This window comes from Emydura macquarii, unplaced genomic scaffold (genome assembly GCF_026122565.2).
Source record: "Emydura macquarii macquarii isolate MOO-44397 ecotype Brisbane River unplaced genomic scaffold, CSIRO-AGI_Emac_v2 contig_3176, whole genome shotgun sequence".
Classification (NCBI taxonomy): domain Eukaryota; kingdom Metazoa; phylum Chordata; order Testudines; family Chelidae; genus Emydura; species Emydura macquarii.
In genome coordinates, this window is record NW_027133313.1 from 2501 (window position 1) to 15038 (window position 12538).

Sequence of the window (12538 nt, forward strand, 5' to 3'; positions counted from 1 at the left end):
CACTGGAATGGGTTACCTAGGGAGGTGGTGGAATCTCCATCCTTCGAGGTTTTTAAGCTGAGGCTTGACAAAGCCCTGGCTGGGTTGATATAGCTGAAGTTGGTCCTGCTTTGAGTGGCAGGTTGGACCAGATGACCTCCTGAGGTCCCTTCCAACTCTAATATTCTATGATTCTATGATCTTCCATCCACCCATCTATCTATCTTCCTTCCATCCATCTTCCATCCATCCATCTATATGTCTTCCTTCCATCCATCTTCCATCCAACCATCTATCTATCTTCCTTCCATCCATCGTCCATCCATCCATCTATATGTCTTCCTTCCATCCATCTTCCATCCAACCATCTATCTATCTTCCTTCCATCCATCGTCCATCTATCCATGTATCTACCTTCCTTCCATCCATCCATCTCTCTATCTTCCTTGCATCTTCCACCTATCTCTCTATCTTACATCCATCCATCTTTCCATCTTCCATCCACCCACCTTCTATTTTCCTTCCATCCATCTAGCCATCCATCCACCTATCCATCCATCTATCCATCTTCCATTCATCCATCCATCCACCATCCATCCATCTTCCTTCCTTCCTTCCATCCATCCATCCATGCATCCATCCATCCACTTTCCATCCATCTTCCTTCTATTTTCCATCCATCCATCTTCATTCCTTCCATCTGTCCATCCATCCATCCATCCATCCTTCCATCCATCCATCCATCCATCCAATATATCTTCCTTCCATCTTACATCCATCCATCTATCTATCTTCCTTCCATCCACCATTCATCCATCTAAGTTCCTTCCATTCCTCATCCATCCATCCATCTTCCTCCATCCATCGTCCATCTATCCATCTTCTTTCCATCCTTCATCCATCCATCCATCTGTGTATCTTCCTTCCAGCCATCGTCCATCCATCCATCTATCTATCTTACTTCCATCGATCGTACATTCATCCATCAATCTATGTTCCTTCCATCCATCTATCTTCCATCCATCCATCCATCCATCTATCTTCCTTTCTTCTTATCTTGCTTGCTTGCCTCCTTGCTTGGTTGCTTCCTAGCTTCCATGCTTCCTAGCTTCTTTGGTTCCTGCCTTGATTCCTAGCTTCCTTTCTTCCTAGTTTGCTTATTTGCTTTTCTTCTTCTTTGCGTCCTAACTTTCTTGCTTGCTTCCTTGATTCCTAGGTTTCTTCCTTGCTTCCTTTTTTCCCAGTTTCCTTACTTGCTTGATGCTTTCTTCCTTCCTAGCTTCCTAGCTTTCTTGTTTGCTTCCTAACTCACTTCTTTGCTTTCTTGCTTCCTTGCTTGCTTCCTTGGTTCCTAGCTTGCTTCCTAGCTTCCATGCTTCCTTGCTTTCGTGCTTGCTTCCTAGCTCCCTTGCTTGCTTCCTGGCTTCGTTGCTTGCTTTCTAGCTTGCTTCCTTGCTTCCTATCTTGCTTGCTTGCTTCCTTACTTCCTAGCTCCTTCGCTTCCTTGCTTGCTTACTAGCTTTCTAGCTTCAATGCTTGCTTCCTTTCTTCCTAGCTTGCTTCGAAGCTTTGTTGTTTTCTTCCTTGCTTCCTAGCTTCCTTCTTTGCTTCCTAGCTTGCTTCCTTGCTTCTTTCCTTCCGAGCTTGCTTGCTTCCTTCCTTCCGTACTTGCTTCCTAACTTCCTTGCTTCCTTGTTTTCTAACTTGCTTGCTTGCTTCCTGGCTTCCTAGCTTTCTAACTTGCTTGCTTGCTTCCTGGTTCCTAGCTTTCAAGCGTGTTTGCTTGCTTCCTTCCTTCTTAGCTTGCTTCTTGGCGTCCTTGCTTGCCTACTTGCTTCCTAGCTTGCTTGCTTGCTTCCTAGTTTCCTTGCATGCTTCCTCGCTGGCATGCTTGCTTCCTTGCTTTCTAGCTTCCTTTCTTCCTAGCTCTCTTGCCTGCTTCCTTGCTTCCTAGCTTCCATGCTTCCTTGCTTGCTTGCTTGCTTCCTAGCTTACTTGCTTGCTTCCTTGCTATCTATTTTCTTGCTAGCTTGTTTGCTTCCTAGCTTGCTGTCTTCCTTCTTTCCTAGCTTCCTTGTTTGCTTCCTAGCTTCCTAACTTCCTTCCTTGCTTGGCTGCTTCCTTGCTTCCTTCCTTCCTTACTTGATTCCTTGTTTCCTAGCTTGCTTGCTTGCTTGCTTGATTCGTAACTTGCTCACGTGCTTGCTTCCTTCCTTCCTAGCTTTGTAGCTTGCTTGCTTCCTTGCTTGCTTCCCTCTTAGCTTCCTTGCTTCCTAGTTAACTTGCTTCCTTCATTGCTTCCTTGCTTCCTAGCTTCATTGCTTACTTCCTTGCTATCTATTTTCTTGCTTCCTTGCTTGCTTGCTTCCTTGCTTCCTAGCTTGCTTGCTTCCTTCCTTGCTATCAATTTTCTTGCAACTTGCTTGCTTCCTAGCTTCCTTCCTTCCTTGCATCCATGCTTCCTAGCTTTCTTCCATGTTTCCTTGCTTGCTTGCTTCCCTGCTTCCTAGCTTCCTTACTTGCTTGCTTCCTAGCTTCATTGCTTGCTTCCTATTTTCTTGCTTGCTTGCTTGCTTGCTTGCTTCCTAGCTTGTTTGCTTTCTTCCTTGCTTCATAGATTCCTTGCTTCCTAACTTCCTTGCTTCCTTACTTCCTAGTATCCTTGTTTGCTTTCTTGCTTCCTAACTTCTTAGCTTCCTGGCCTGCTTGCTTCCTAGCTTCCTTCCTTGCTTGCTTGTTTACTTGCTTCCTTGCTTCCTATCTTGCTTGCTTCCTTGCTTCCTAGCTTCCTTGCTTGCTTCCCTAACTCCTGCTTGCTTTCTTGCTCCCTAGCTTGCTTTCTTGCTTCCTTGCTTAATTCCTTCCTTCCTACCTTCCTTGTTTCCTTCCTTCCTTCCTAGCTTTCTTCCTTGCTTCCTAGGTAGCTTGCATGCTTCCTTTCTTTTTAGCTTCCTTGGTTGCTTCCTTCCTTCCTTGCTTGCTTGATTTCTTGCTTCCTTGCTTGTTTGCTTGCTTCCTTTTTTCCTAGCTTGCTTGCTTGCTTCTTAGCGTCCTAGTTTCTTCTTTGCTTGGTTGCTTACTTGCTTCCTTGCACACTAGCTTGCTTGCTTGCTTGCTTCATTGTTTCCTAGCTTGCTTGCTTGCTTCTTGTTTCCTAGCATCCGAGTTCCTTCCTTGCTTCATTGCTTGCTTACTTCCTTATTCCCTAGCCTGCTTCCTAACTTCCTTGTTTGCTTGCTTCCTTCCTAGTGTCATTCCTTGTTTCTTTGCTTCCTCGCTTGCTTGATTGATTGTCTACTTCCTAGGTTCTTTGCTTGCCTCCCAGCTTCCTTGCTTTCTTGCCTCCTAGCTTGCTTTCCAGCTTCTTTGCTCATTTCCTTCCTTGCTTGCTTCCAAGCGTCCTAATTACTTCCTTGCTTGGTTGCTTGCTTCCTTCCTTGTTCCCTAGCCTGCTTGCTTGTTTCCTTGCTCACTAGCTTACTAGCTTGCTAGCTTTGTTGCTGGGAAGCAAGGAAGCAAGCAAGCAAGCGAGGAAGCAAGCAAGGAAGCTAGGGAGCAGGGAAGTAAGCAAGAAAGCTAGGAAGCAAGCAAGCAAGCAAATAGGAAGCAAAGAAGCAAGCAAGGGAGCAAGCAAGCAAGCAAGCAAGGAAGGAAGCAAGAAATCTTGAAAGCAAGGAAACAAACAAGGAAGCAAGGAAGCTTGAAAGCAGGGAAGCAAGCAAGCAAAGAAGGAAGGAAGGAAGCTAGAGAGAGAAGGAAGGAAGCAAGCAAGCTAGGAAGTTAGGTAGCCAGGAAGCAAGCATGGAAGCTAGGGAGAAATCTATGAAGTAAGGAAGTAAGCAAGAAAGGAAGCAAGCAAGAAAGCTAGGAAGCAAGGAAGCAAGAAATCTAGGAAGCGGGATAGCAAGCAAGCAGGCTAGGAATCAAGGTAGGAAGGAACCTAGGAGGCCAGGAAGCTATGAAGAAAGGAAGCAAGCAAGAAAGCTAGGAATCAACGAAGCATGCAAGCAAGCAAGGAAGCAAGCAAGGAGGGTAGGAAACAAGCAAGCAAGCAAGCTGGGAAGCAAGGAAGCATGCAAGAAAGCAATCTAGGAAGCAAGCAAGCTAGGAAGCCAGGCATCTAGGAAGCAAAGAAGCAAGCAAAGAAGCAAGCAAAGAAGCTCACAAGCAAGGAAGCAAGCAATCTAGGAAGCAAAGAAGCAAGCAAACTATCTAGGAAGCAAGGAAGGAAGCTAGGCAGCTAGGAAGGAAAGAAGCAAGCAAAGAAGCTCAGAAGCAAGGAAGCAAGCAAGGAAACTAGGAAGTAAGCATGCAAGCCAGGAAGTAAGCAAGAAAGCAAGGAAGCAAGAAAGCTAGGAACCAAGGAAACAAGCAAGCAAGGTAGGAAAATAGTAATAAAGGTAGCAATCAAGGAAGCTAGGAAGGAAGCATGCAAGCAAGGAATCAAGCAAGGAAGCTAGGAAGCAAGCATGCAAGCAAGAAGTCAAGCAAGGAAGCTAGAAAGCAAGCAAGCAAGCTAGGAAGCAAGGAAGCAATCAAGCAAGGAAGCAAGCTAGGGAGCTAGAAAACAAGAAATCAAGCAAACAAGCTAGGAAGCCAGGAAGCAAGCAAGCCAGCGAGCGAGCCTGGAAGAAAGAAAGCATTCAAGCAAGCTAGGAATCAAGGAAGGATGCAAGCTAGGAAGGTGGAAGCAAGGAAGCATGCAAGCAAGCAAGTGCGGAAGCAAGCAAGCAAGAAAGGTGGGAATTTAGGAAGCTAGGAAGCAAGGAAGCATGCAAGCAAGCTAGGAAGCAAACTAGAAAGCAAGGAAGGTAGGAAGGTAGGAAACAAGGAATCAAGCAAGCGAGGAAGCAAAGAAGCATGCAAGCAAGCAAGGAAGCAAGGAAGCTAGGAAACAGGGAAGCAACCAAGCAAGCATGCAAGCTAGGAATCAAGGTAGGAAGTAAGATAGGAAGCTAGAAAGCAAGATAGAAAGGTAGCTAGGAAGCTAGAAAGAAAGATAGAAAGGAAGATAGAAAGGAAGGAAGGACGCAAACAAGGTACGAGGCAAGGAAGGAAGCTAGGAAGCAAACAAGAAAGCTATGAAGAAAGGAAAAACGCAATAAATCTAGGAAGAAGACAAGGAAGCAAGGAAGGAAGCTAGGAAACAAGGAATCAAGCAAGGAAGCCAGGAAGCAAAAAAACAGGCAAGTAAGCTTGGAATCAAGGAAGCAAGCTTGGAAGGAAGGAAGCAAGCTAGGAAGGAAGCAAGCAAGCTAAGAAGCAAAGAAGCAAGAAAGCTAGGAAGCAGGATAGCAAGCAAGCAAGCTAGGAATCAAGGTAGGAAGGATCCTAGGAAGCCAGGAAGCTATGAAGAAAGGAAGCAAGCAAGAAAGCTAGGAATCAACGAAGCATGCAAGCAAGCAAGGAAGCAAGCAAGGAGGGTAGGAAACAAGCAAGCAAGCAAGCTGGGAAGCAAGGAAGCATGCAAGAAAGCAATCTAGGAAGCAAGCAAGCTAGGAAGCCAGGCACCTAGGAAGCAAAGAAGCAAGCAAAGAAGCTCACAAGCAAGGAAGCAAGCAATCTAGGAATCAAAGAAGCAAGCAAACTATCTAGGAAATAAGCAAGCAATCAAGTTTGGGAAGCAAGGAAGCATGCAAGAAAGCAAGCAATCTAGGAAGCAAGCAAGCAAGCTAGGAAGCCAGGCAGCTAGGAAGCAAAGAAGCAAGCAAAGAAGCTCACAAGCAAGGAAGCAAGCAAGCTAGGGAGCAAGGAAGGAAGCTAGGCAGCTAGGAAGGAAAGAAGCAAGCAAAGAAGCTCAGAAGCAAGGAAGCATGCAAGGAAACTAGTAAGTAAGCATGGAAGCCACGAAGTAAGCAAGGAAGCAAGAAAGCTAGGAAACAGAGAAACAAGCAAGGAAACAAAGAAGCAAGCAAGCAAGGTAGGAAGATAGTAATAAAGGTAGCAATCAAGGAAGCTAGGAAGGAAGCATGCAAGCAAGAAGTCAAGCAAGGAAGCTAGGAAGCAAGCATGCAAGCAAGAAGTTAAGCAAGGAAGCTAGGAAGCAAGCGAGCAGGCTAGGAAGCTTGGAAGAAAGCAAGAAAGCTAGGAAGCAAGGAAGGAAGCAAGAAATCAAGGAAGCAAGCAAGCAAACATGCTAGGAAGCAAGGAAGCAAGCAAACAAGCAAGCTAGGAATCAGGGAAAACCAAGCAAGCAAGCAAGCTAGGAATCAAGGTAGGAAAGAAGCTAGAAAGCTAGGAAGCAAGGAAGCAAGCAAGGAAGGAAGATAGGAAGCTAGATAAGAAGGAAGCAAGCAAGATAGGAAGCTAGGATGCAGGGAAGCAAGGAAGAAAGCAAGGAAGTAAGCAAGGAAACAAGCAAGGAAGCTAGGTAACAAGGAAGCATGGAAGCAAGCAAGGTAGGAAGATAGGAAGCAATCAAGCAAGCTAAGAGGCAAGCACGGAAGCTAGGAAGCAAGCAAGCAAGCAAGCAAACTAAGTAGAAAGGAAGCAAGCAAGCAAGCTAGGAAGCTAGGAAGGAAGCAATCAAATGAGGAAGCAAGCAAGCAATCTAGGAAGCGAGCTAGGAAGCAATCATGAAAGCTAGGAAGCTAGGAAGCAAGCAAGCAAGCAAACTAAGTAGCAAGGAAGCAAGCAAGCAAGCTAGGAAGCTAGGAAGGAAGCAATCAAACGAGGAAGCAAGCAAGCAAGCTAGGAAGCGAGCTAGGAAGCAAGGAAGCAATCATAAAAGCTAGGAAGCTAGGAAGCCAGGAAGCCAGCAAGCAAACTACAAAGCAAGGAAGTTAGGAAGTAAGCAAGCAAGCTAGGAGGCAAGGAAATAAGGAAGCAAGCAAGGAACCAAGCATGCAAGCTAGGGGACAAGCAAGCAAGGAAGCAAGCTAGGAAGCAAGGATGAAAGCTAGCAAGCAAGCAAGCTGGGAACCAAGGAAGCAAGCAAGCTAGGAAGTAAGCAAGCAAGGAAATAAACAAGCAAGCATGCAAGCTAGGAAACAAGGAAGCATGCGAGGAAGCAAGGAAGCTAGGAAGCAAGGAAGCAATGGTCTCTAGTTGCAGTATGGGAAGTCAAGGTTGGATATTAGGGAAAACTTTGTCCCTAGGAAGGGGGTGAAGCACTGGAATGGGTCACCTAGGGAGGTGGTGGAATCTCCATCCTTAGATTTTTAGGGCCCAGCTTGACAAAGCCCTGGCTGGGATGATTTAATTTGGGTTGGTCCTGCTTTGAGCAGGGGATTGGACTGGAGACCTCCTGAGGTCCCTTCCAACCCTAATATTCTATCATCCATTGCTGTGCCTATACAGCTTTCTCTCCCCACAGGCACAGGAAATTCAATATCTTCTGTCTATACTGGTTGCAGCTCATTTGGAGCATGTAGCTGTCTTTGTCAACTGATCAGCTGCACACAACAAAGGATCATGGCTGGAGGTATGACCGGACAAGGCATTTAAAGAGTTGCAGGGTTTTAAGCGGAGTTGGTCTTCCGGGCTCCTTGACCTATGGGTAGTGGATTTCGCAATTGTGACTAAAATGGTTGGTGTTGGGCATTGTAGGACAGCTGCTGGAGAACTGGTAGGGTTGACAGAGGCAACACGCTCTCTGCACTTGCACTGTGTTGACCTCAGCACATCAACAATGGCTCAACGTTGCTCGGGCAGTGGTGTTACCATGCTGATATAATGGGGAGCTTACCTTGGTGGAGACAAATTTAAATGCATAGATGCACACGACTAAGTCAATGCAACTCCGCTTACGTCGACGTAGTATAGGCCTCTGTAGTGCAGATCTTGTCTGGGAAGGGTTAATCATGTCTGGGAGGGGTCAATCCTGATGGGAAATCCTACTTCTAATGAAGTCACTAAGTATTTCCCAATGTCAGTTTCCTAGGGAAACCTAGGAACCTAGAATGTCAGTTTCCAGGGAAAAATCTGGTGGGACTCTATGAAATGGACAAAATCCCCTTCTGAAATCTCTCCAATTGCCCTTTTTGCCCTGACAGGCTACAGAATAATGACGATGTTTTGCTCTGGATCATCCCATCCTTCCAGGGAAAGGAAATGGCTGCAGTGGAGTCAGCTGAGGTAAGGGGTTATCATGGAACTGGTGGTGGGGTCTGGCTGCAGGGAAATGGGCAGTGAATACATAGGAAGGTGGGAGCTGCTGGAGATGGGGCAGGGCAGTAAATGCCATGGGTGGGGAAAGGAAGGGGACAAACTTGCCAGAGAAATCGAGGGCCTTGTTTGAAGAAGCAGACTCCTGAGATTTGGGAGTGGAACTTCCCCTATTTTCCCCAGCAAATAATCCCCTGGCCAGGGCTGCGAAAACTTCCGGTGACTGACACACGTCATTATTTCCCTCTCCCCCAAACTTTGTGTTATCTCCAAACTTCCCCGTGACGATATCTTCTCTTCCAAGTCATTGACAAACAAATTAAATAGTGTAAGGCCAAGAACCAATCCCTCTGGGACCCTACTAGAAACACAACCCTTTGGACGGTGCTTCTCCATTTACAATTACATTTTGAAATCTGTCAGTTAGCTGTTTTTGAATCTAGTTAATGTATGTCATGTTAATTTTGTATTGTGCTAGGTATTTAAATATAATGCTGTACCAAGTCAAATACCTTACAGGAATCATAAGTATGCATTAACACTGTTTCTTTATCAACCAAACTTCTGATCTCATACCAAAAAAAATCCATTTAGTTTGGGAGGATCTGTTTTTCCTCAACTTATGTGGATTGGTCTGAATTATATCACTCTCCTTTAATTCTTTAATAAACAAATCCAGTATCAGCCCCTCCATTATCTTGCCCAGATTGATGTCAGATAGCCTTATAGTTATCTCGGTCGTCCCTTTTTAAATATTGTGTCAACATTAGTTTTTTTCCTCTCTTTTGGAGTTTCCCCAGCATTCTAAGACCTATTAATTAATGTTGATTTTCATCCACTGAGCTCCTCAGCCTGTTTTTTTTTTTTTTAATTCTTGAATGGAAGATATCTGGAACTGCTGTTTTAAAAATGCCTGGCTTTTGTAGCTGCTATTTAACGCCCTCATGAGTTTGTTGTGATGACAAAACTGTGGTCTCCATCATGGTAAAGATATGACTACATCAACTGCTTGCTTTTCCCCAAATCCAGTAGAGAAATATTCACTGAACATTTTTACTTCTGCCACTTCCATCTAGCAATGGACCGATACCATTGTTAGGATTCTTTTTGTGATTAATATACGAAAAATAACCTTCCTTCATATTGTCCCTGATTCTGCTGGCCAGAGATTTTTCCTTTTGTCCCTTTGCTTCACCTTCTCGGTTTTCTACAATTTCAAGCTTCTGACCTTTTTTTCCTTTCAGCTTCCTCTGTGTTTGTTTACATGGACATGTTTATTTCAGTGCTTCTCAAACTTTTTGCATTGGTGACTCCATTCACATAGCAAGCCTCTGAGCCATCCCCGTGGGTGCCTGCTCCTGGCCTCCCTGCAGGCTCCCCACTCCCCCTTTGCCTCTAACCCCTGCACTGTGCCCTCTTCACCCCTGCACCCTGCAACCCCCTCCTGCGCCCACCTGGGGAAACAGTCCTGCATGCACAGAGCGACTGTTATTGCTGCTGGCTCCCAAATCAAAAGCTGCTCCTCTGCACCCCCTGGGGACTATGAGCGGGGAAAGTGAGGTGCAATGTCCGGGCTCCCTGCATCCCGGTCACTTTCTCCACCTGGGCTGTGTAAGGGGAGGGCAGAGAGCAGCAGCTCCTGATGCTCGCCTCACAGCACTGCCCAGATGGGGAAAGTGACCTGGATGCAGAGATTTCTGGCGTTGCTTCTCGCTCTCCCCCTTACCACTCGTATGGGAGGTGCAGAGGAATGCTTGGGGGGGGGGGGGTGAGTAGTGACTGTATCACCGCTCATCTCTTTCCCCCATGTTCCTCTGCCAGGAGAAAGCAAGGAGGCTCACAGCCCTGTGCCTGGCCAGGGTCGGGGTATGCAGCTTGCAACCCCCACATAACCACCTCATGACCCCCTGTTTGAAAAACGCTGATTTATTGAATGGGGAGGACGTTGGGATTCCCACCAGGAGGCTGTGCCAGGACCCTGCTAGGAACGCCTTTTCCAGTGCCAGTCTCGGGCTAGTTTGTGTGTCATTGAATGTGAAGACTGCTGCCCACTGGATGCATTAAAGTCCGCTTTGCTTTCTCTCCAAGGGCTATGACTGCTCTATGTGTGGTGGATGTGGGGATTTTGGTGATATATGTATGATTGTATGTGTGATTGTACACCACCCCTCTGTGTTATTCTGTGCTTGATATTGCTATAATGGGAATGTAAAGACCAGGACACACGAGGTGTTTTGTTACACCTGGCCTTCTGCTCTCTTTCCTCTCCATGAAGGTGGCTTTCCTTTTTGTCATTACCCCATCGAGGAGGGTTGGTGAATGGGGAGCTGGGATGGTAATCTTTCCCTCCTTCACCAATTTCCATAAAGACAAGGTTTCACTGTGTCTTGTGGCAGATAGCCAAGTACACCCTAGTGGGCCTCATGCTTCCATTGCTTGTAGTGGGTCAGGGCGTCTCCAGCCACTCCAGTTTCCCCGAGGAGGGGGTAGGGACCCGGGCCCACCCACTCCTCCGGGTCCCAGCCCAGGGGCCCTGTGAGAAGCAGCTATGTGCTGCTGGCACCGTGTTCCCAGCTGCAAACTCTCTTCCCCTGGGCTAATTTTCCCCCTCCTTCTGGCTTCTTGAGCCTGGTACCTTCCTCCAGCCTGCTCCTCCACAGAATCTCTGCACTCTGGTCTGTTCCTCCTCGCAATCAGTACTCCTACACACAACACAGCACGGCACTCCTGCTCCTCCCAGCTCGTGCCCTGTCTGTTTGGGTCAGAGGGTTTTTATGGAGCACCTGGTGGTCCCTAATTAGCCCCAGCTGCTCCTAATTGCCCCCTAATGACTCTCAGCTAAACTACAGGGAACAGAGCCCGGAGCATTCTGAGGCTTACATATCTCCCTTCAATCACGTTTCTAGAGCCTTCTGCCTTCGCTATATCACAGTCTGCATCCCAAATTCCTACCGAATCTCGTTTCCACCTCAACCAGCCCATACATCTGCCTGCCTTCTTCCCCAAACCTCTAATGAGGAACAGTGAATTCATTCCCTTGATATGCGTAGGGCCCTGGCCTTTTACCTGCAAAACCATTCCAGAAGTCTCTCCGGCTATTTGTCACCATAGCACAAAGAATTAAAGGGCAGGCCATTTCCACCCAGAGAATCTCTACGTGGGCCTCAGGGTGAATTACGCATTGCTATCAAATGCCAGGGCACTCACCACCAGGTGAGATAGGAGCCCATTCCACAAGAACGCAAGCATCAACCATAGTCGCGCTCCACGACATGCCCTTTGTGGCCGCATGGAGTTCGATACACATCTTTTCCTTCCGCTACGCTCTAGTATCTGATTCCGGGACAGACGCCTTGTTTGGCGCAGCCGACCTCCATTCCATGGTTCTGTCATCTTCCTCACACCCTCTTCCTATCTAGGTACTGCTTGTCAGTCACCCTTAGTGGACTACAATAGGGACCATCACTCAAAGAAGAAGAGGTGGTTACTTACCTGTAATTGGAGGTTCTTTGAGATGTGTGGTCCTTTTCTGTGTTCCAAACCCACCCTCCTTCCGCTGTGCTGCAGATCTGGTAGGTCTGTGGTGGAGAAGGAACTAGAGATGCGGTTGGCCTGCCCTGCCCTTTATCACCTTGGGCGAAACCATGAGGCACTATAAGGGCATGGGTGCAGACCACTGAGCAATGCTACTTTGAAAACCTTCAGCTCTGGGCGCGTGCATATCACCTTTGGTGGAATACAGATAGGGAGCACACATCTCAAAGAGCCTCCAGTTACAGGTACATAACCTCCTCTTTGCAACTCAGATAGTTTCTTAAGAAAATGCTAGTAAGCGTTTTATCTTTATTTTTCTTGTAACCATTTCTGACTTTTATTGCTTATACTCACGTAAAATCTCTCTTGATAGTTTTACTGTTTTATCTAATCCAGTGTGTTTAAACTGGTGTGTCTGGGTTCTCTATTTAAAATAAGCCGGCATATTATTCCTTTAAAGGAATATGTATGTACCTGCCCAGGAGAGGGCTTAGCAGTATATGACATACATTTCTGGGGGAAGAGCTGAGACTGGACATGGGTTGGAGTCACCCTGCAGCATAACCAAGGCTGGTAAAAACCAAGCTGTGGCTGGCTGGCTGCAGCACACTCACCCAGACATAGCTGGGAGTGACTGACATACAGTCTAGGCTCAAGGCTACAAGAGCAAGGCATTGTAAAGGATACCCCAGGTTACAGTGCGCATTAGACCCCAGTATGTGACACACTGATAAGTTCTAAAGTCTTTCAAACTTTGATCTAAGGGTTCAGCTCTTGGTTATGAGGTCATGTCAGCGTGCTGCTCAAGGAGACCACCCCACTCCCACCAGACAGTTCATATTCAGCCTCTTATGCCGCCCAAATCTGTCTTTATTCCTCACTCTCCTGAAACAGATAAAATTAGTCACTGTCCTTTTCT

General features: G+C 46.6%; 1 long non-coding RNA gene across 1 annotated transcript; it reads left to right on the forward strand.

Moving 5' to 3' along the window:
- The first annotated feature begins 7293 nt into the window (after positions 1-7293).
- Positions 7294-10041, forward strand: LOC137142150 (uncharacterized). The gene is made up of 3 exons (XR_010916854.1): positions 7294-7402; positions 7974-8055; positions 9907-10041. It is a non-coding gene; the product is annotated as an uncharacterized lncRNA (long non-coding RNA).
- Positions 10042-12538: the final 2497 nt, after the last annotated feature.